A 23,673-nucleotide genomic window follows, 5' to 3' on the forward strand; every position below is an offset into this window, starting at 1 on the left:
CTCCCCTTGGTGTCACGCCGGGGCTCTCAGAAAGACAGCACTGTATGCTTGCACCTCGAAGAAGTGTAGCCACTTAGGAAAAGTACTGATCCAACCTGCAGGGGGAAAGTGACTTCTTTTCCTGTTGCTATCTGAGCAACATCTGGGCTCCTTCAATAGCAGGAGCGCTATCTGGGCCATCCGATTGCTCCCCTGATCCTTGTTTAAAAGAGACTGCGGGCCGGGCATGGTGGCTCATGCCTGTAATCCCAGCACTTTGGGAGGCTGAGGCGGGCAGATCACCTGAGGTCAGGAGTTTGAGACCAGCCTGGCCAACATGGTGAAACCCCCATCTCTACTAAAAATACAAAAATTAGCTGGGCATGGTTGCGCACACCTGTAGTCCCACCTACTCGGGAGGCTGAGGCAGGAGAATCACTTGAATCCAGGAGACGGAGGTTTGCTTGAACCCAGGAGGCAGAGGTGGAGGCAAGAGAATCACTTGAACCTGAGAGGTGGAGGCCTGAGACAGGAGAATCGCTTGAACCCAGGAGATGGAGGTTGCAGTGAGCTGAGATCATGCCACTGCACTCCAGCCTGGGCGATAAGAGTAAGACTCCGTCTCAAAAAAGTTAAAAAAAAAAAAAAATTAAGAGACTACTCCTTTTCTAGGAGCTCACAGAAAAGGGATAGCATAGGAGGAGGAGGATTAAAAAAAATAGGGATCAAAGGATGACCGTCTGAGAAAGGGCCACCGCAGCAGTGGCATGCACCATTAATATCTAAGCCCCTTTGGGTAGTGGCAGCTTTGCAGCCATTGTGTCTGTCCCAAACCCTGGCTCCTTGTCAGGGGGCACTGAAATCTACAGAAGAGCTGAGGAGAACACCCAGAACCACAGCTTATTCTAGGAGGGGCTTAGACCTGAGCACAAGGTCCTGCCAGCCTATAGCATCCCTGTTGCAATGAGGGAAGATCAGCGCTACAGAGCAGATATCTCTTCTGGGAGACCTTTCCTTCCTGGCTACAGTCACAGTGCCTGAGGCCCACCCAGCCAAAGCATACCTGTTACTATTGAAGGAGACAGCATCGCTAAGAAGGAGCATGTCTCAGAAGAAACTTCTGTTCCTCCTTGTGTTCAGATCACCCAGGTTTCATCCTGCTAGAGCACATCAGTTGGACGGGCCGGGCCTCTCTATAATTGTGCTGGAGAGAATTCTATTGCTGTCTATAGTCAGACCACCCGGGACACACCTGGCCAGAATGCATCTGTAGCTTTGAGGGTTCCAACACCACACTTGTGCTTAGAGGCCCTCTTGTGTCCGCCTACATGCAAAGCACCTGGGCTCCACCTGTTCAGAGCACATGTGTTGCAATGGGAGGGCACAGCACAACAGTGACAAAGAGTCCTCTTTCTGCACCTTATCAGAGCATTTGGGGCCCACCTGGCTAATAAACACATGTTCCCACTTTCTATCAGGCACCCATGGGAACACATGTGCTACTGTTGGAGGGGCTGACACCATACTTGTGGTTGGAGATGCTACTCCTTATGAATCCAGTTCAGAGCTCCAGGGACCTTCCAGCCCTGGGCATGGATTGGTACAGTGGGAGGGGACACCCCCATACCTGTGTTTGGGAACATTTCCATACCCACCATCACTCAGAGAACCTGGGATGCTTATGGCCAGAGCACATCTGTTGTAGCCAGGGGAGGGCAATATCATAAACTTAGAGGAAGACCCTTTTAGTCTGCCTTTCAGTCCAAACTCCTGGGGCGTAAGCCAGAGAGCCTACCCCTTTCGACTTTGTAGGAGCCAACATCACTGAGAAAATACTTGTGCTTCAGGTAGAGTAAATGTCCCTCTGTGTTGGGCACAGCAAATGGCAGCCTTGTCTTTGGGCCCCGTCCCCGTCCCCAGGCTCCCGTCGCCTGCCCAGGTCTTCACAGAAGTTGGAAGTACTGGATTGCCAACATACTTATTCTTTTCTAGTGAAAGAACCAGGAACTCAGTGCCTAAGAAGCAAAATCTTCTTGTAGAAATGGCAGTGGGTGGTCGCCGTCCACCATGAAAGAAACTTACTCTGCTGGAAAGGCTCAACCCATTCTAATTATGTCAAACTCAACCTGCTTTTCCTCCTTCTCTAGCAAGCTTGAACTTGAGCACCTCAAAGTGCTTCTTTTTGTGATGGAAGGCACGGGTTTGGATGGGGATTCATCAGAGGTCAATACCCCGGTTTGAGAAGGTCCACTGTGGGGAGGAAAGAGAGACTTGTAAGTACCAACTGTGCTCCACTCTGGTTTTGTCTGTAAGCCTGGAAGTCCCAAGCTCTGGGACAGTTTCCTTCTAGTCTTGGGACTAGTAGCACCTCTGGCAACTCCCACCCCACGGCTGGCAAGCTGTTCCTTTTCTCTTAACCCATTTGTCTCCATGGTCCTTTTACTTGCTTTTCCGGATTAAATATCTAAAGCTTCCTTCATGTTAATGAGTCCTCTGCTCTGGGGTCTTCACTTTTAGGCCAGTCTAGAAGGAGGGATGCCTTCTATAAATGGTGACAGGTTGAGCCAGACTTGACATTTCCAAATTTTCTGTGGCTCAGCTAATGCGATATGGAAGTAGCACGCTCTAGGACTGTTTGTGCTAACTTCTGACGTCTCCATGGAGAGTGTGAGGATATCAGCCCAGGAGGAGGCGAGGTCCAGAGAAAGAGAGACCAGGAAATGCCCTTGCCACCTCCCTCTGTGCTTCCTCTGTACCATCTGACCTCCCCGAAGGTCAGATCCTCCCTGCTGTGTGACAGGAAACCACACTTTATGGTTTTAGTCTTTTAAAAATGTTTGAATTATCTTTTCTGTGTCTTTAAAAAAAAAAAAAATTAGATTGGAGCCAGGAATTCCACCGTGAAATAAAAATAAAACCCTGAGGCCAGGTGAGGTGGCTCACGCTAGTAATCTCAGCACTTTGGGAGGCCGAGGGAGGTGGATCACCTGAGGTCAGGAGTTTGAGACCAGTCTGGCCAACATGGTGAAACCCCATCTCTACAAAAACGCAAAAATTACCCGGGCATGGTGGCGTGTGCTTATAATCGCAGCTGCTCGGGAGACTGAGGCAGAATTGCTTGAACCCGGTGGGGTGGAGGTTGCAGTGAACCAAGATCTTGCCACTGCACTCCAGCCTGAGTGACAGAGCAAGACTCCATCTTAGAAAAATAAATAAACAAATCAATAATAAAACCCTGAGCCCTCTGATCGACTGAAAGGACCCCTCTTGGCCAAGGCGACCCCAGACAAACTAAAAACTAAGTTTCCCGGCCATAAGGAGATAAGAAATTGCGCCTCTGTATACCACTTCCTTACTAACTGTTACCAGGTTTTTTGTTTGTTTGTTTGTTTGTTTTTTTCCTAAATTAAACAGAAACCAGCCCTGGAAAAACAAAGAATGGAACACCCCACCGCTGACTTCAACCAACTGCCTGCTGCTGCGGCCTGACTCCCAACCCTTTTTGCTATTTTGACGTGACAAACTGACCAGCCTACAAAGTATTCAACCATGGGCTGGTTCTGGCTGGTTCACCCAGGCTGTGTACAAAGTGCCTTCGTGCCCTGTGTTTCACCTTTTAACATACAGAGCCTAATTTTACTGCATTTAATGTTATATCTCCACGCGAAGGTAAACATGGGATGTATGTAACACATATGTTTGCTTAGCAAGCACACATATGACCCCCTTTCATGAATATTCATAGTTCCCCCTGTGACCTGTTGGATATGTCTATTTAGCCAACCTGTTTGGCATAAAACTCCTATCCCACCCTTTCTCCCTCAGAGTACCTGTTTGTGGTCTCTGCTGGAGGTGTCACTTTCCAGAGCCTGCAGTTTGCAACCCTTCTCAAGAAATAACGTCCTCCTTTCCAAGTTTACGGGTCTCATATTTTAAGTTGACACCCCCAAGTTGATGCTTCACATGGAGAGGATAGGCTTGGCATCCAGGCTCTTGGGCCTGCAAGAACAATGAAAGAAAGAGTTCATGCCACTGGGTAATTACGGAAACATTTTAAGTCTAGGATAAAATATATGACTCAAAAGTTGTTATCATACTCCTTTAAAAAGTCCTACAAAAAATTATTTTCAGGCCGGGCGCAGTAGCCCATGCCTGTAATCCCAGCACTTTGGGAGGCCGAGGAGGGTGGATCACCTGAGGTCAGGAGTTCAAGACCAGCCTGACCAACATGGTGAAATCCCATCTCTACTAAAAATACAAAAAATTAGCTGGGTGTGTTGGTGGGTGCCTGTAATCCCACCTACTCAGGCGTCTGAGGCAGGAAAATTGCTAGAACCCAGGAGGCAGAGGTTGCAGAGAGCCGAGATCGCGCCACCGCATTATAGCCTGGGCAAGAAGAGCGAAACTCCCTCTCAAAAAGAAAAAAAAGAAAGAAAAATAAATTATTTTCAAGTAAGTACCTGGATTGGGCCTATATGGGGAGAGATCCAGTTTGTCCCTATTTAAACCACTAAAATCTCAAATTGCAAAAGTTGCCGCTCCACCCAACTCATGGCTGATCATAGAGCCAGGCCGAGTCTAAACTAGATTTCATTGTTGAAAATTCAATACTTTCTAAGGCATTTTATAACCTAGGAAAACCACCTTCAGATGGAGGAAAGAGGGAAAACCCAAGAATTTCTGCCAGCTTCTTACGTATTATTTTATTAAACATTTACTTAGTGATGAACCTGCACTAGACACTGTGCTAGTCACTGGTGAGATGGGGTTCAAAGACGTATCTTGACCTACAAGAACTTATAGTCTAGTAGGAGAGACAGATGCAAACCAAAAATTTAAACAGGACTTCGTGCTAGGGATCGGAGAGCAGGTAAGAAAGACATAGTATTAAATACGGGAGAGAAGGAACTTTAATTGCACCTCAAGAAGTAGTAGGAAGCCTCTAGGTAGAGCAAGGCTTTTTTCACATCAAGGAAATATTATGTGAAAAGTCAAGGAAGCCGGAGAGGCTGTGAGCCTGTGGGACACCAGGAAGGTAGTCAGGTGCAGCTAGAGAATGAAGTCAAGCCTGGGGTATACAGCTGTAATGATCAGCAGGGGCCAGATAACGGACAAATTAATGTATCATGATGGGCACTTGTCAGTCATGCTGAAAGTATGCAGAGTCATGAAAGGAGTGAAAGCAAAGAAGTGAAATGATGATATGTAGATTTTAGAAACATTCTTGTACTTCCTCGGAAGGAAGAATCCAATGGGTGGCAGAACAGAGGTAAAGGGGCTTCGGGGGTTCTTTGCATGATCAAAGCAAAGATGAGACAATGAGCTCCCGTTCTGGAGGAGCTGAGAGTGGCTGGAGAGGAAGTAACAGAAGAGGGAAGGAAGTGAGGTGAGTAACTGCCACACACGACCAGGGCGACTCTAGCCACTTGGCTTAGACAAATGGACATGAGTTGTTTTGGTAGGGTGAGTTCAGCTTTTAATAGTGTTCAGTTTTTAATAGTGTGAAACCCTGTGGATGAATCAGTAATATTCAGAAGGCAGTTGACTCATTTATGTGTCAATTTGCCATATTTATTGAGCATCTGGGATGAGCTGGGACCTATTGTAAGTAGTAGAGCTTACATTCGAGTTGAGGAGGGGGAGAAAATAAGCAACAATCGCAATCACACGTAAATGATGTGGCGGTTTAGCTGGTAACACATGTTATAAAGAATAAAATTGCCGATGGAGGTTTGACACTTGAAGTAAGGAGAAGCAGCAGTCTCAATGTTCACGTGGAAGACAGGACAACCTCACTAGGAAGGTGAGTTTTGAGCAAGGTCTAGAAGGGGGCCATCAAGTGACCGACATAGACAAGGGAGGGAAGAACACTGGAAATAGTGGAAGTAGCCACTGCAAAGGATTGAAGGGAGGATGCCTGGCATCCTTGTGGAGCAGTCGGTAAGCTGATGGGGCTGTGGTCAGCACAAGACAGAGTAGGGGCAAGGAGAGCAGAGAGGGATGGGGACACACAAAATAGGGAGGGCCTTGTAGGTTGTCATTATAAACTGATGACATCCTCAGAGATGGGAATGACTGAAGGGCTTAAAGCAAAGGACAGCATCATCTGCCGTAGGTTTTAAGCAGATGATTTTGGTTGCTCGGATGAGCACGGAGGCTGAGAGACCAGTCAGGAGGCTGAGCCCCTAAGGTGGAGGGTAATGATGGCTTGGACACAGCAACACCAGTGGGGGGCATGAGAAGTGGATTTGCACATTCACTTTAGACTGCGTACATGTAGCAAAGTATTGTGGAATTGAAGGATGGGAGTGTGTGTGAGAGAAAGGGTCCAGGAATTTGCTGTTCTGGGCAGGGGGAGATTTTTTCTCATTAATGAATACTTGATCACAGGGACTATAGAAACAAATCACACAGATGGCATCCAAAAATAAGACGGGAAGGTTGGGCTCAGTGGCTCATGCCTGTAATCCCAGCACTTTGGGAGGCCAAGGCGGCGGATTGCTTGAGCCCAGGAGTTTAAGACCATTCTGGGCAACATGGCGAAACTCCATCTCTATAAAAAGATACAAAAATTAGCCAGGCATGGTGGCATGCGCCTATAGTTCCAGCTACTCAGGCTGAGGCAGGAGGATCAATTGAGCCCAGGAGTTGGAGGTTGTAGTGAGCCATGATTGTGCCACTGCACTCCAGCCTGAGTGACAGCAAGACCTTGTCTCAAAAAAAATAAGAAGGGAGAAAACAGAGGAATGATGGATGGACTCCTCCTCTGTCTCCTCCTCAAACATGCAGTTGAGATCTAAGATCATTGGTTGTGTGTATGGGAGAAATGCTGACATCCTCACCTCAGGCTATTATGAAAACAAATTCCAGATGGATTCAAAGAACAAGATTTTCAAAAAATTATAAATGTCTTAGAACAAAATGTAAGAGACCCTGATTAATCCCTTGGGCTACAAAGGAGTTTTTAAGAATAAAACGATTATAAAATAAGATACTGAGAAATGAGATTGCATCAAAAGAAAATTTGTTATCTGGAAACCATAAACGAGATTAACAAAAAACCCATAGATTTAAAACATTTGCCCCAAATGTATTTAATTCAGAAAATAAATAGGCAAACCATAAGCTATAAACTGGGAAAATTATTGGCAAAACATTTATCTAGCAAAGGCCAAGTGTGCAAGATCTATAAAGAACTCCTACAAGTCAACTACAAAATGCCCAGTCACATAATAAATGGGCAAAATACTTGAACAATTCTCCTATAAAGAAACATCATAAAACAAGCACATGTAAAAGTATTCAACATCATTCGTCATTAGAGAAATGAAAATTTAAAACACCACTACACAGCCACCAAAATGGATAAAGTTTAAAAGGTATCCAACCCAGGTATCCAAATGTTGGCAGGCATATGGAGTACCTGGAACTCTTCTTCATTTCTGGAGAGAATATAAAATTGTAAAACCACTTTGGAAAAAAGTTCATATGGCTTCTCAGAAAACTACACATATATCTAGTCTGACTGAGCAATTTCATTCCTAAGTATTAACCTGAGAGAAATAAAAACACATGGACACAGAATCACTTGTACCAGAAAAGTTCACGGGAGCCTTATTCATGATATGTAAAACTTGGAAGTATCTCAGATGTCTATTTATATAGAAAGCAAAAACAAACCATGGTGCATTCATACTCGGATATCAAAATGAATGAATTCCTGATAATAGGCAACAACACGGATGGATCACAGAAACATGATGCTGAATGAAAGGCACCTTAAGGCTTGACAACAGTGCATAATGTATGCTACCATTTATGTGACATTACAGAGCAGCCCAAACCTGTAATGAAAACAGTTCCTGCAGCATTGAAGAGAGGGATGTCTTCATTCATTTTTGTGTTGCTATAAAAGAATACCTGAGACTGGGTAATTTACAAAGAAAAGAGGTTTCTTTGGCTCACAGTCCTGCAGGCTATATAAGAAGGATGATGCCAGGATCTGCTTCTGGTGAAGAGGAGCTGGCATGTGCAAAGATCGCTTGGCAAGAGAAGAAATGAGAGAGGAGGGGAGGAAGGTGCCAGGCTGTTTTTAACGATCAGCTCTTACAGGGCTTAATAGAGTGAGGACTCACTCATCACTGTGAGGAAAGCTCCAAGACATCATGGGGGCTCCAACCCCATGACCTAAACACTTCCCATCAGGCTCCACACTGGGGATCACATTGCAACATGAGATTTGGAGGGGTCACACAAACCAAACTATAGCACGGGGGAGTCGGATGTGAGGGGTCAGGGCAGCCCCTCCCATAAGTGACCTCACAGGGCAAAGATCTGAGCTGTTGTCTCCCTGTGCTGACCAATCTGCTCTGGAGAAGGGGGATCTGACTGATCTGACGGGATCAGGGTCCCACTGTCCCTCACATGGGTCCCAGGAGTTGGAGTTTCATCGCAACATGAACTTCTCATCAGGGTATATTGCAGCAGATGCTCTGACAAGGTCTGCATGTTATCGAGCCTTCTCTGCATCTAAGCTTACTTGCTGCTTTGTCTTTCTTCCTGCCTTACCCGCTGCCCAGCACCCCCACTGCTTGCCTTCCTATTATCTACCATACCCCTTCCTTAACATTAATCTTCTCGAAATTAATTATCTAAAATATATTACAAACTACCGTAGCATTTATGAACAAAAGTTTTGGAGATGGAGAGTGGCGATAGATGTACAACAATATAGATGTACTTATTGCCAGTGAATTGTACATTTAAAAATTGTTAAAATGGTAAATTTTATGTTGTGTATACACAAGGTAAAACCATTATGTTATGTGAGTCCAGCCTACAAAGAACCACATAGTCTATCTCTGCCCCAATTATCTTCGATTTCATCTAGTGCAATAGCAATTGCCTATAAAACAATCAATGACGTTAGCATGACATGACTGCCTTTGCATCAAATTTTTTTTTTTTTCAGATGAACCTTTTGGAGGTAAAATTTATGTGAAAAATGCATCTGTTTTATGTTTGCTCAGTTTTAACAAATGTGTACACTCAAGGACTCACCATAATTCAGGTATAGACCATTTCCATCATCCTAAAAAATCCCCTTATGCTCCTTTGTTGTTAGTTCCTCCACATATCTAACCACAAACAACCATTCATCCACTTTCTGACATTTCATATTAATCTTGCTATTTCTAAAATTTGCTATACACAGAATCAGAGTATGTAGTTTTGGGTGTGGGTGCTTGTTGATAAGCATGATGGCTTTGAGATGTGTCTATGTTGTTGGATAAACGTCAAGTTCATTGTATACTCTATATCCCAGTAGTACCCCGTGTTCACAGTGGCATCATCCACAATAGCCAAAAGCTGGAAGCAACCCAGGTAACCAGCAATGTAGGAATCTGGAAACAAAACATCCAATGGCATATTATTCAGCCTTAAAAGGAAGGAAATTCTAATACATGCTACAATATGGATAAAACCTGAAAAAAAAACTATGCCAGGTAAAAAAATCTGGACATGGAAGGACAAATGTATCATTCTACTTATATGATATATCTGGAATAAGCAAATTCATAGAGACAGAATAGTGGTTACTAGAGCTGTGGGGAATGTGCACTGGAGAGTTATTGTTTACTAGGTGCAGAGTTTCAATTTAGGATAATGAAAAAGTTCTGGATATAAATAGTGGCGATGGTTGTATAACAATATAAATGTACTAAATGCCGGTGAATTGTACATCTAGAAATTGTAAAAATGGTAAATTTTGTGTTATGTATACACCACATAATACCATTATAATACATGAATGAATCCAGCCAGAAAGAACCACATAGTCTATGATTTCATACAGGAAATATCCAGAGTAGGTAAACTCATAGAGAAAGAAAGTCGATTAATGCTTGCCTAGAACTGGGAGGTGTGGGGGTATTAGAAGGTGATGGCTAAGGTGTACAAAATTTCTTTTTGGAGTGATGACTATTTTACAAAATTGTGTTGATGGTTGTACATTTCTGTGAATACACTAATAGCCATTGAATTCTATACTTTAAATACGTGGATTGTATTGTAGGTGAATTATCTCTCAAAAAAGCTATTAGAAAAGAATCAGCCGATACAATTTGTCTCAAAAGTTGTGAACAAACTAATTGAAAAAAGCTAACATTCTGTTCAAAAAAATCTTTCAGTAAAGTAGGAAGTGGATGGAATTTCCTTATTTCTTTTATGTGACAATGCATGCATTGAAGAAAAAAAAATCTTCGGTTAACAGCATACTGAATATTTCCCCCCAAGATCAGGAAATAGAAAATGAAGTCCATTGACTTCTCTTGGATTCAGTGTTGTATTGGAGGTTGTAACAAATGTAGAGGATAGGAAAAATTAAAATCATACAGGAAAAGGTAAAATTACTCAATGCACAGAAATCATGATTGTGTATGCAGAAAATCTTATGCCATCTATCAAGAAATTATAAAAAGTAAGGTGTGAATTTAGCAAGGTGTAATTTAGCAGTATACAAGATCAATATATATAGAACAATTATTTTTCTGTAAACTACCATATACCAATACATGTATGAATGTGTGTGTGTGTGTGTGTGTGTGTATCAGCTGGTAGAGTGAAGAATTAATATTGGTAAATTGTCCATTTCAGCCAGAATCCAGAAAGCTGGTCTATGGCAGCAGTCCCCAACCTTTTTGGCACCAGAAACTGGTTTCGTGGAAGAAAATTTTTCCATGGGTAGCGGGGAGATGGTTTTGGAATGAAACTATTCTCAGGCATTAGATTCTCATAAGGAATGTGAAACCCGGATCCCTCGCATGCGCAGTTCACAGTAGGGTTCGCACTCCTATAAGCATCTAATGCCGCTGCTGATCTGACAGGCGGCGGAGCTTAAGCGGTAATACCCGCTCACCTGCCATCACCTCCTGCTGTGCGACCCAGTTCCTAATAGGCCACAGCCAGTACTGGTCTGGAATTGCCACAAGACATATTGGCCTTATAAGACTTTTTAAGACAGCATGGATCTTGCACCTACCTGATCTGTATCTCATGTCCTTGCGCTTAGGGAGAGATCACGCACAGATAGCTGTGTGGTTGGCTGCAAGGTTAAATTAGAAGAGAAATGCCTGATGGTGTTAATGCTGACAGTTGTTGGTTTCTGCAAATGTAAAGGTAAGAAAGAGAAAGAAAAAGGCATGCAGATTAAAACAGAAGTTAAAGTAGCTTTATTCACATAAACATGATTCATAGAAAACAAAGATGCTACCAGAATTCAGAAGTGAATTTACCAAGGTCTCAGTATACAAGACAATACATATTTTCAAAATGTATTTTCTGTATACCATTGATGAATGATTGAAAATTAAAATTGGGATGATGCCATTTACAGTAGTGTTTACAACTCACATAAAATACTTAGGAATAAATTAAAAGCTGTACAAGTTCAATTCACAGAAAACTACAAAACCGTGGTTACACATTTTCTTTCAAAAATTCAGATAGTAAATATGGCATTATGGGTTGCTTATGGTTTTTTTCCACATATTCTCGTTTTTATATTTTTAGCCCCTCAAATTTTTCTTTTTCTTTGAGACAGTTTCACTCTTGTTGCCCAGGCTGGAGTGCAGTGGCATGATCTTGGCTCACTATAACCTCTGCCTCCCAGTTCAAGCAATTCTCCTGCCTCAGCCTCTCGAGTAGCTGGGATTACAGGCGCCTGCCACCACACCCAGCTAATTTTTTGTATGTTTAGTAGAGATGGGGTTTCATCATGTTGGCCAGGCTGGTGTTGAACACCTGACCTCAGGTGATCCACCTGCCTCGGCCTCCCAAAGTGCTGGGATTACAGGCATGAGGCACCGCACCTGGCCAAAAATGTTAACACTGTACTTAGTCACTAGCTTTACAAAAATAGTTCCGGGGCCAATTAGCTTGTTGATCTTGCTACAAAATATTGTTGAGAGAAAATCTTAAATCTTAAAAGACCTAAATATATGGAGACATATATCATGCTCCTGTACTGGAAAAGTTAATATTGATAAATTGTTAATATTGACCAGGATTCTGAAAAGTCTTTCTAAAAAAAGAGACAGGGCCAGGCGCAGTGGCTCATGTCTGTAATCCCAGCATTTTGGGAGGCCAAGGTGGGTGGATCACCTGAGTTCAAGAGTTCAAGACCAGCCTGGACAACACTGTAAAACACCATCTCTACTACAAATACAAAAATTAGCTGGGCGGTGTGGTGGGTGCCTGTAATCCCAGCTACTCAGGAGGCTGAGGCAGGAGGATTGCTCGAACCCAGGAGGCAGAGGTTGCAGTGATTGTACCACTGCACTTCAGCCTGTGCAACAGAGTAAGACTCCATCTCAAAAACAAAACAAAACAAAACAAAAAAGACAGGGTCTCGCTCTGTTGCCCAGGCTGTAGTGCAGTTGTGTGATCATAGATCACTATAACCTCATACTCCTGGGCTCAAGTGATCCTCCCACCTCAGCCTCCTGAGTAGCTGGGACTATAGGCACATGCCACCATGCCCAGCTAATTTTATTTAAAAATTTTTTTTGTAGAGACAGGGTTTCACTATGTTGCTCAGGCTGGTCTCAAACTCCTGGTCTCAAGCATTTCTCCTGCCTCGGCCTCCTAAAGTGTTGAGATTACAGGCAGGAGCCACTGTGCCCTGCCATAAAGCTTTTAAATCAGCATGAATCCTGTGCCCACCTGATGTACCATCTCCCGTCCTTGGCTTTGGGAGAAGATAGGCCACAGACACCTTCATGGTTTGCTGCAAGCTCAATGAGAATAGAAATGCCCAATGGGGATTTGCCTGTGAACAGCAGTCCCAGGTCATCTTCAGAGGAGACCAAGGCCCCATTGTGGCCAATGGCCAAGATCTGAGTTGAACCAAAAAGGAAAGACTTCCTGGTGGGCCACGTTAAGTGTTCGTTACATGTGTGCCATGGCCTAAGGACAATAAAAAAACGGTAATATATGATGTGTGCATAAATAGAGTCAGACAGCCTGGGTCAAATCCTGGCAGGGTCACTACCAGGGACTAGGACTTAAATGCTGTTTTACCAAATTTGTAGAAACAAGCGAAGAGAGCCTGCCTCCCAGGAAGAGATGAGGTTGGGTGCAGCATCCAGGCAGGTCAGGCCACAGGTTTCCCTTCTCAGAAACCTTCACAGCCCAGCAGGTCACGTCCCAGGCTCAAGTCTCTCCAGGGCGGCCACAGAGAAGGCTCCTGACACCAGGACTTGGAGAGGTGATCAGAGAGGAGCATGAAGGAGGTGGTGGCCTGAGGAGGGGAGAGGGGAATCTGATGTCATCAGCAGCAGCTGCCTGAAAGGAAGAGGGTCCAGCCTTGTGTGCTCCATATTTGCACCCCATGATAGCCTCTCCTCCTCACCTTAGCACCTGCTGCAGCTACCTGGCCTCTTGGGTACATCATTCAGCTTGGGAACCAGTACAGCCCTCTTCCCTCCCCAGCTCCCTCTCCCACACCTGGCACTTCCAGTGAACCTGGTGCTGGGAAGACCTGGGCTGCTTCTGTACTCTGGCTCTGAGCAGGCGCTGCCTTCCAGTGACCCCAGGATACACCCGCACTGCTTGCAGAAGCTACGGTCCCGGCCAGGCTTCGCGGAGCCTGCAGACCTGGCTGCTGGTGCCCAGCAGCTGCAGTCCTGAGCAGTGCTCACATCGCGCAGGGGCCTGTCTGGGTCTAAACAGCCGCTACCCGGTAAGCTGAATCCCGAAGCTCGAGAGTCCCCTGCTGGGGCTGGACCGTTGGACCTCGCGCTTTGCCCTCTGCGGCATTTCTTCGAGCCCTGGCCTCGCGCACCCTTCCTCTCCACGCGTTCCAACGGCGGCTCAACTGCATCGGGCTGAAGGGGGTGTGCAGAGCACAGGCTGCTCTTCACGGGCAACCTCTTCTGCAAGCTTCATACGCGCCCCTCGCCCCCCGCCAGTGCCCCCAGTGTTCCCCATCTGGTCTGGATCGCCTCGCGGTCCCGGCACAGAGCTCTCCTCGACCTTGCTCGCCCAGGTTTACTGCAGTCCCGCCCCGTTTCGGTCGGACATCACCGCTAGGAGGCGGTGTCTGATTCCGCAGGCTCTGGACTCCTCTCTAGGGTTCTTACCTTGAATGTGTGTGGTACTCTGTCGAGTGTGGAGGTCTCAGGAGCCACTGCTTGGGTGGTCAGCTGAATATCTTGGAATGGTAGAGTCCTCCTGCAGGCTGCAAATGACTCCTTTCTGTTTGGGGTTTGAGCAGTTAGTGACCTCTACGAGGCTGGCCTATCCCGTCCTCCCCTCCATCCTTGTCTCAGGAAGACTGAGTTGAAGTCCCCAGGAAAGTGCAGGAAAGGAAAAGCTAAGGCAGAGGGAAAAAGTAGCAAAGGAAGGGTGATTGGAGAAGTGCTGCCCCCTCACGCGCCTAACAGCGGGAGTGTCTGGAAGAACAACGGTGTCATCTTGTGGTCACTTCCTTCCAGTGCAGTCCTGGGCCCCTGAAAGGAAGCCTCTGTCCCAAACACCCAGAAGACACCTTGAGTAAGAAAGCCCAAACATCTTCTCTGAGCCCATTTGCCAAAGGCAGTGGCATCGCCAGCTTGTACAGACCTCTTTGGAGGTCTGCTGTGGGCTCAGCAGGGCTGTCCCGTCCAGTCTTATCTGCGCTCTGCTACTGGAGAGGTGGACAAAGGAACATGTTGATGGAGGCCATTCACCCAGATCTTCAGCCTCACTAAAGCCAGGCAAGACACAGGGAGAAAAAGTTTCCAGACACTCTCTGTCAAGAAGGAACTTTCCAAACACATCTGACAGCTGTAAGCTCTGTAACCCCCTATTCCAGTACTCCTGCTGCTGCCACTGCCACTATTGTTGGGTGGAGGAGAGCTGCCCCTGCCCCCTACCTTCCCTGTGTAGTCACTGCTGAAGACCTAGGCTTGGAGAAGAAAGGTGAGCACCAGTGGAGCCCCAAGGTGTTGGAGGATAAAACTGAGGCCCCTTCAGACAGCAGGGCCACTCAGCCCGTCTGTTCTTTCTTCCTTTCTGCTGAGAAAATTTCAGACTTCCTGACTGTGGCCACTTTCATCATGTGGATCCTGGCTCTTGCCTCATTAGTAGACACGGATTCAGCTGACCTGTCTGGCAGACCCTCCAATCCTGACTGCCCCTGTTCTTACCCCACCATGAGATATTGATCATGAAATGAGATGCCCAAATTATAATTCTCCTTTCACCATTCTTGCTGAATCTCCTTCTCCCTTTAGGATTAATAATAATTGTTAGTCCAAGTTGCGCTATTTTGCAAGCCCCTGCCATTTTACAGACCCTGGTCAGAGTGAAACATTCCATGGGGCCCTGGGCTGTGAGAAACATCCTGCCCAGCCACATGACTTCCTTATCACATCCTGCTGGGCAAAGGCCCAAGGAACATCTTTATCAACATCCTCCCGGGCAGCAAGCCATACGGCCCAGACCCCTCCTGCCCAGGCCTGTAATTACCCCAGCCTGTAAGCGCCAGTGAGCTCTGGCACTAAGCTGGTCCCCTCTCTGCAAGTCGTACTGGCAATAAACCTGTGTTGCTGTAGAGCCACCAACTCTCTCTCTCTCTCCCTCCCTTCAAAACCTAACAATAATAATGATAGAATAACAATAAGGCAAACCCCCCAATTAAAAAAACTGGGCAAAACATTTGGACAATAATCCCTTTCCAAAAGTGGATTCAGAAATGTTCAATAAGCCCATCAAAAATGCTCAACATTATTAATCATCAGGGAAGTTTAAATGAAAACCACACTGAGATGCCATTGCTCATCCACCAGAATGCCTGTAGGGGTGTGAAGCACCTGGAACACTTCTTACTTTACAATGATATAAAATGGTACAATCACATTGAGAAAATGTCATAAAACTTATTATAAAAGTAAACATACACTTATTCTTACTCAGCACTTCCATTCAGAATTATTTCCTCGAGAGATGAAAATGTAGAATACTTCTCATTGTAATGATAATATGAAATGGTACAACCACATTGAAAAAATGTCATAAAACTTACTGTAAAACTAAACATATACTTATTCTTACTCAGTGCTTCCATTCTGAATTATTTCCTCAAGAGAAATGAAAATATGGAACATTTCTCATTGCAATGATAATATGAAACGGTTGAATCACATTGAAAAAATATCATAAAACTTACTATAAAACGAAACATACACTTATTCTTACTCAGCACTTCCATTCTGAGTTATTTCCTCAAGAGAAATGAAAACATATGTACACAATAAGGCTTGCATGACACAAAAAGCCTTGCATAGTAGGCAAAATTCATAAAAGCCTTATTCATAATAAGCACAATCTGGAAATATCCCTGATACCAATCCACATGAGAATAGAAAAAGAAATTATGAAGTATTCGTATTACTCAGCTATCAAAGAAAATAACCCCTGATGACAGACAAGAAAAGTCAAAAACCACAACATTCTGCTAAGTGAAAAGAATCCTTGTACAGGAATGCATACTGCATGTCCCTATTTATATGAGAAGCTAGGACAACCAAAACTAACCTATCCTGGGACAATCCCTGAAGAATTGGAGAGGATTGACTGATCCTAGAGGTGCAACCGGATCACAGCAGCGAGCAAATCAGGGCCTTGGGTCGAAGTCAAAATACAGAGCTACATCTCTAAATGTAAACCATTTTATTTGGGAAGTGAAAATTGCAATTCAGGGCATACAACTGGGCAGCCTTTTAGAAGAACAAATAGAAGGTTAGCGGTTTCATTAAAAAGAGCAAAGACAATTTGTTTTGCAAAGACAATTCACTGGCACTAGTAAAGTTTTGGGGAGCTGGCAAGCTAGGATTGGTAAGTGATAGCAGTGGGTGAAAGTAGTCATAGAGTCCAGCAAGTTGTTTCAGAAACTACTATATAAAACTGTTTTTGGGTTATAGCAGGCAATTTCAGCAGCTAGGCTTGCAAAGAATTACATGCTTCGCATGCCCTGAGTGTGTTTTCTCCTCATGGCCTTCCAATTCTGTTTAAGTTGGGTATAACAAGAATGGCTCAATTGATATAATCAACTTTCATACTTGCCAGCTGCAGGAAGCCAGGGCATCCTACCCATAAATGACTCTCTCTCCAAGGGCTGAGCCGTTTTCTTCCTGTGCTGACAAACTGCTCCAGGGAAAGGGGATCTGGCTGATCCAACATGGGTCAAAGTCTCATAGTCCAGATATATATGTCCCAGAAGGTGGGGGGTTCTCATGGTCCATGGACTTTCCTTCAGAGAATGGTGGAATTGCTCTGAGAAGGGTTAGTGATTTTTACCCCTATGTTCACCGTGCCTTTTCTGCACACAAGAGTGCTTGTGTCTTTGCTCTCTTCTTACTCTGCTCCTCCCTGCTGACCATCTTCCCATTCTCTGCCACACCCCTGCCTTCACATTGTTTTCTAAATGAACCTTTTTCATGTTTAAAAACTGTTACAACAATTATAAAGAAAATCTGGCCTTCTCTGCCATTATTATGGCCAATTTCATCTGTGTAGCAAAATCTTTTCATAAAACAATGATTTTAGAATGATATTCTTTCTACCTTTGCTTTGCTTTTTTTCAAATCCAATGTTGGAGGTAAAATTCATGTAAAATAAAATGCATTCATTTTAAATATAGAGCTCGGTAAGTTTTGACAAATGCATGCTCTTAAGCACCTAGCAAGGTAATTAAGAGACAGATATAAGAATATTCCGGCCGGGCGCGGTGGCTCAAGCCTGTAATCCCAGCACTTTGGGAGGCCGAGGCGGGTGGATCACGAGGTCAGAGATCGAGACCACCCTTGGCTAACATGGTGAAACCCCGCCTCTACTAAAAATACAAAAACTAGCCGGGCGTGGTGGCGGGAGCCTGTAGTCCCAGCTACTGAGGCTGAGGCGGAGAATGGCGGAACCCGGGAGGTGGAGCTTGCAGTGAGCCGAGATCAGCCACTGCACTCCAGCCTGGGCGACAGAGCGAGACTCCGTCTCAAAAAAAAAAAAAAAAAAAAAAAAAAAAAAGAATATTCCATCTCCTCAAAATTTCCTTTTGCCCCTTCCCTCTCAATCCCTCCATATATCTAGCCCCAAACAAACATTGATTTATGACCATTGATCAATAGATCAAACAACCACTTATCTATTAAACATTATAAATTATGGTCAGGCACGGTGACTCACACCTGTAATCCCAGCACTTTGGGAGGCCGAAGCAGGCGGATCACGAGGTCAGGAGACTGAGACTATTCTGGCTAATATGGTGAAACGCCGTCTCAACTAAAAATACAAAAAATTAGCTGGGCGTGGTGGCACGTACCTGTAGTCCCAGCTACTCAGGAGGCTGAGGCAGGAGAATCGCTTGAACCCGGGAGGCAGAGGTTGCAATGAGCGGAGATCGTACCATTGCACTCCAGTCTGAGCGACTCCGTCTCAAAACCAAACAAACAAACAAAAGGAAACATTATAGATTAATTTTGCCATTTCTAGAATTTCATGTAAATTGACTCATGTAGTCTTGCATGTGTGTGTGTGACCATGCTCTCTTTTTGGTCAGCATACTGATTTTTAGATTAATCTGTGTCATTGCATACATCCATGGTTCATTCCATCTTACTTTTTAGTGGTAACCCATTGTATGGATATGCCAGTGTCTTGTTTACCCATTTTCCTGGCGGGGAGAGGTCAACTGGCAGAGGAGTCTATGAGGAGTTGCAGCCCCAGCATCACAAAGCAGATTATAGAATCTTGGGAGTCCAGTGACAATACGTAAGTTTTCAACATGATGTGCAACTTTAGCTATTTCCTATAACCGTGGTTTTTTTGTTTTTGTTTTTGTTTTTGTTTTGGTGAGCTGTTTTCTTTTACAGTTTACTTTGCGAACTCATTTAGGAGTTTCCTCTTCTATCTGGAAGTTATTCATAAATGTTAAAAAATTTCCAAGTGAGTAAAGCTTTTTGGAAAATCTTTTCATTATCTGCTACTATTTACTGAATTGTGATGAGGGGATATAAGTTATAAAGTCTCTACTTTGTAACTTCATTAAGTATTTACTTTGGGCAATGGATATACCTGAACTTTGTATGTTCCTGAGACTCAATGAGTGTATAACCTGATATACAGACCAGAGTATCTATACATATATTACATTGGTCTTGAGTTACTCACATTCTCTATGTCCTTGTTTAATTTTGTTTCACTAGACTTGTTAAATTCTGACAGAGGCAATTTACATAGTCCAGTATAATCCATTTTTTTTCTCAAGCTCAATTCATATTTTCAATGAGGAGTAGACTGCACTTGCTCACCTGAATCACAGACTACAAATTTAGGAACAGCTTTAGATGATGCCAGTCCTAACTCACACCGCCTCCAGCATGGGTCCTCCAGATTCAGCTTCACTTTGCCCAGTGAAATGCTCATCCCAAAATGAGTATCTGGAGTGGTATAGAAAACAGTTTTTAGGCCGGGTGTGGTGACTCACACCTGTAATCCCAGCACTTTGGGAGGCCGAGGTGGGTAGATCACCTGAGGTCAGAAATTCGAGACCAGCTTGACCAACATGGTGAAACCCCGTCTCTACTGAAAATATAAAATTAGCCAGGTGTGGTGGTGCACCACCTGTATCCCAGCTACTTGGGAGGCTGAGGCAGGAGGATCACTTGAACTGGGAGGCAGAGGTTGCAGTGAGCTGGGATCACGCCACTGCACTCCAGCCTGGGCAACAGAGTGAGACTCCATCTCAAAAAGAACAAAAACAAAAAACAAACAAACAAACAAACAAAAAACGGAAACAGTTTTAAAAGACAGGATTCTTCAGATGTTTTAAATAATATTTTATGCAGTTTTTCTAGATTTTCCTGCAGGAGAGTCGGTCTGATAACTAGCCTGTCATTTCCAGAAGTGAAAGCAGTAGTATGCTGTGAAATTTGTAACTGTTCCTTTAGGGAAAATAAATTTTTAATTTGTAGCCTTTATTGATTTGCATGCTGTAAATGCTCTCACCATGGCTGATTTTGAGTAACCAATGTGACATCATTGAACACAACGTTGAGAATATCACATGCTGGTACAGTCAAGCTCTGACCCACCAAACAGTTGATATCTCATCCCGGGTGGTTTTGTTCTGTCTTCTCCAGTACATTATGAAAATGAGTATTATCTCTCCCTAATTCTTGTAGAGTCGTAATTAGGGAAAAGGATTCAGGCTGGCAGGACCGGGGGAAGCAAAGAGATAAAGCAGATAAGCTACAGGTCTGCCTTCCTTCATGGACCAGGACGTAGGAACAGAAAGAGGAAGCAGATAAGCTACAGGTCTGCTTTTCTGTATAGCCCAGGACATATTGTCCTCCTGCACAGATAATGTGCATAACTCACAAACTTCTTGCTTGCCATCAAACCCTCAATTTATCAGACACCTCAGCTGACAGAAAAATGCAAGTTAGCCTGTCACCTTGTTTTCAGTCAGCCCAAGTTCCACTCTATAGAATCCTCAGCAAGCCTTTGTCTCCTGGAAGTCATCACCTCTTTTGCTGATTCTGGCCATTGCAACCTGGTAACACATTTTCCTACTTTCTCTAATAATTCTGCCTTTCTTTACCTACAACTGTCTTGGTATATTCTTTTACCCCTGTGCCACTGACCCAGATAGTTGCTGCTCACCTGTGACATGACTTACTAAAGGGGAGGGCTTGATACAGGACTTGTGCAGCAGAAAACAGAGATATGGGGGTCAGCTTATAACTCAACCTTCCATGGTGTATGTATCTAAAATGAATATTTACTCTCCTGCAGTAAAATCTAGAAAAGCTGCATAAAATATTCTTTAAAACATCTGAAGAATCCTGTCTTTCAAAACTGTTTCCTTTTTTTTTTTTTTTTTTGAGATGGAGTCTCGCTCTGTTGCCCAGGCTGGAGTGCAGTGGCGCGATCTCAACTCACAGCAACCTCTGCCTCCTGGGTTCAAGTGATCCTCCTGCCTCAGCCTCCCAAGTAGCTGGGATACAGGTGGTGCACTACCACACCCAGCTAATTGGATATTGGATAATGAAGTTTTATCTTCTTTAATACTTTTTTGTGTGCTTGTTGATTGAACAAATTCCACAAAAATATAACAATAACTATAACTGTCACCTAAATTAGAACCAAAAAAGCTAAGATCTAGAAGTTCAACTTTGTACTTCTCCCCCTTCCTTTCCCTATAGGTCAACAGGAATTTGTTTTCAGCAGAAAATGTACAAAACTGCAGCTTTCTGCCTTTCCTTCCAAGTTCATACAACCTTTTCAGTTCTTCACAATGTCAATGCCAGGCATCACTCCAATGACCCCATTAACTCATAAACTGCCCTCATATACAGACACTCAGGCAGAGGGTGGGGTCCTCAACACCTAGGCATGGGGATATTGATGGAATAGAATAGGAACCATTTTCCATAACCTTGACATGTACTGGAGAAGATAGAACAAAATCACCCGGGATGAGATATCACCTCTTGAGTGTGTCAGAGCTTGACTATACCAGCATGTGATAGTCTCCACTTTGTGTTCAATGATGTCACATTGGTTACTCAAAATCAGCCATCGTGAGAGCATTTACAGTATGCAAATCAACAAAGACTACAAATTAAAATTTTGTTTTTCCCTAAAGGAACAATTATAAATTTTACAGTATGCCACTGCTTTCACTTCCAGAAATGACAGATAAGCTAGTCATCAAATCAACTCTCCTGCAGGAAAATCTAGAAAAGCTGCATAAAATATTCTTTAAAACACCTGTTTGCGAGCATCAAGTGTTAACTACGAAGCCAAGAACTGAAGGTCCAATTTCTTAGGGACATAGAAGAGGAAGTGTTAAGAAATGAGCCTGATTCAGGTACTTCTTTTCTCCTTAAAACTTTTACTGATTCATAAGTGGCTTCTGAAATACTAAATAGAAAACTGTGGCTCTGAGCCAGAGAAGCCGAGAAGAGCTTTTCAGCAATTTCAGGGGCTGGTGAGAAAAAAATTCAGAGTCAGGACCTGCTAATGAAGAGGGTCCCTAGTAAATACTCAGGCTTTCATGTAAAACGTCTGAAAGCCAATATCCCAGAAATAAGGATAACAGGAGAGATCCAGCCTTCGAAAAGAGTGAAGCATGGCTCTGACTTACATTAATCTCAGGAATAAAGTATGCTTTCCCATCCTAGCTGCCTTCTACATCCAAAGGTAAATCCCTTTGGAGGATTTATAGTAGCATCAATAAACATGAAATAAATCTACAAAAGACATGCAGATCAACAGGAGGATTACAGACCTAAATGTGAAAAGTTAAGCAATAAACCTCATAGTAGGCATCACTGAAAATTTCCATGATATTGGAAGTGATGCTGGGCAGGCAAGCCCCAAATTGGGGCTTAGCTTAGGAGGGTTCTTTGCTTCACCCAGCAAAGAATTCAAGGGTGAGCTGGTGGTGGAAGAAGACAGCTCTATTGAAGAGCCAGTGTTATAGCTCTGTGACTGCTCCGGCAGAGCAGGGCTACCCTATGGGCAGTGCACAGAGAGCAGCAGCTCGGGGCAGTTCTGCAGTCATATTTATATCTACTTTTAATTGCATGCAGTTTAAGGGGTGGTTTATGCTGAAATTTCCAGGAAAAGGGTAGTAACTTCTGGGTCATTGGGTCAATGCCATGGAAAGGAGCAGTAATTCCTGCATGTTGCCATGACAATGGTAAACTGACATGGCGCACTGGTGGGTGTGTCTGATGGAAAGCTGCTTCCACCCTGACACTGTTTTAGCTAGTCCTCAATTTGCTTCAGTGTCCAAGCCCCACCTCTGGAGCCAAGTCCTGTGTCCTACCTCAGAAGTAGTCGAAAACATATACATGAATGTTCACAGCAGCATTATTTCTTTTTTTAAAAAAAGAATAAAGATGGGGGTCTCACTATGTTGGCCAGGTTAGTCTTGAACTCTTGGTCTCAAGCAATCCTCCCTCCTTGGTCTCCCAAACTGCTAGGATTACAGACATGAGCCACTACACCCAGCCACAGCAGCATTATTATTTCTAATAGCCAAAAACTAAGTCCATTCAAACATCCATCAATAATAGAATGGATAAATTATATTTGTTCAATGGAACATCACACAGCAGTATAAAAGAACACAGTGCTGCTAAAAGCAACAACATGGATGAATTTTACAAACTGCTGAATGAAAAGACACAGCCACACACAGGACACATGGTAGGGTTCCATTTATATAAAGTTTTTAAATAGGCAAAACTCATCTATAATGTTAAAAGTTTGGGAGGGGGCCTACTGACTAGGAGTGAGCATGAGGTTGATTCTGAGGTGTCTGTGTTTTTCTTCTTGATCTAGATTATATAGGTTTGTTCATTGTGCAAAAATATATTGAGGAATAGAGAGATGATTTGTACACTTCTGTGTATGAGTGTTCTATTGTAGTTTCTTGAAGAATACCTGTTTACAAAAGATAGAGAACATGGAAACTCTTTCTCTGAGATGAAACATACTTCCTGAATCAGTTAGGGCTCTAGGCTGCAAGTGATAGAAAAGGTTACCTAAATTGACTTAAAAATGAGACCTCAAAGATAATGTGCACATGGCCAATAAGCACATGAAAAGATGCTCAGCTTCATTAGTCAGAAAGGTTTGGAAGCA

The 23,673-nt window shown here is 43.8% G+C and overlaps 1 long non-coding RNA gene across 2 annotated transcripts; it reads right to left on the minus strand.

Annotated features, from left to right (window-relative positions):
* Positions 1 to 568: 568 nt before the first annotated feature.
* On the minus strand, positions 569 to 17,757 carry LOC103880046. Of its 2 annotated transcripts, none has more exons than XR_004180333.1 (5): positions 14,121 to 17,757; positions 13,060 to 13,323; positions 11,021 to 11,143; positions 3,810 to 3,978; positions 569 to 2,229 (listed from the first exon to the last, which is right to left on the minus strand). It is a non-coding gene; the product is annotated as an uncharacterized LOC103880046 (long non-coding RNA). The 2 variants fall into 2 exon arrangements; XR_640900.4 differs by having other exon boundaries at positions 13,060 to 13,279; positions 14,121 to 17,755.
* Between the last annotated feature and the right edge of the window lie 5,916 nt (positions 17,758 to 23,673).

This window comes from Papio anubis, chromosome 20 (assembly GCF_008728515.1).
Source record: "Papio anubis isolate 15944 chromosome 20, Panubis1.0, whole genome shotgun sequence".
NCBI classification, from domain to species: domain Eukaryota; kingdom Metazoa; phylum Chordata; class Mammalia; order Primates; family Cercopithecidae; genus Papio; species Papio anubis.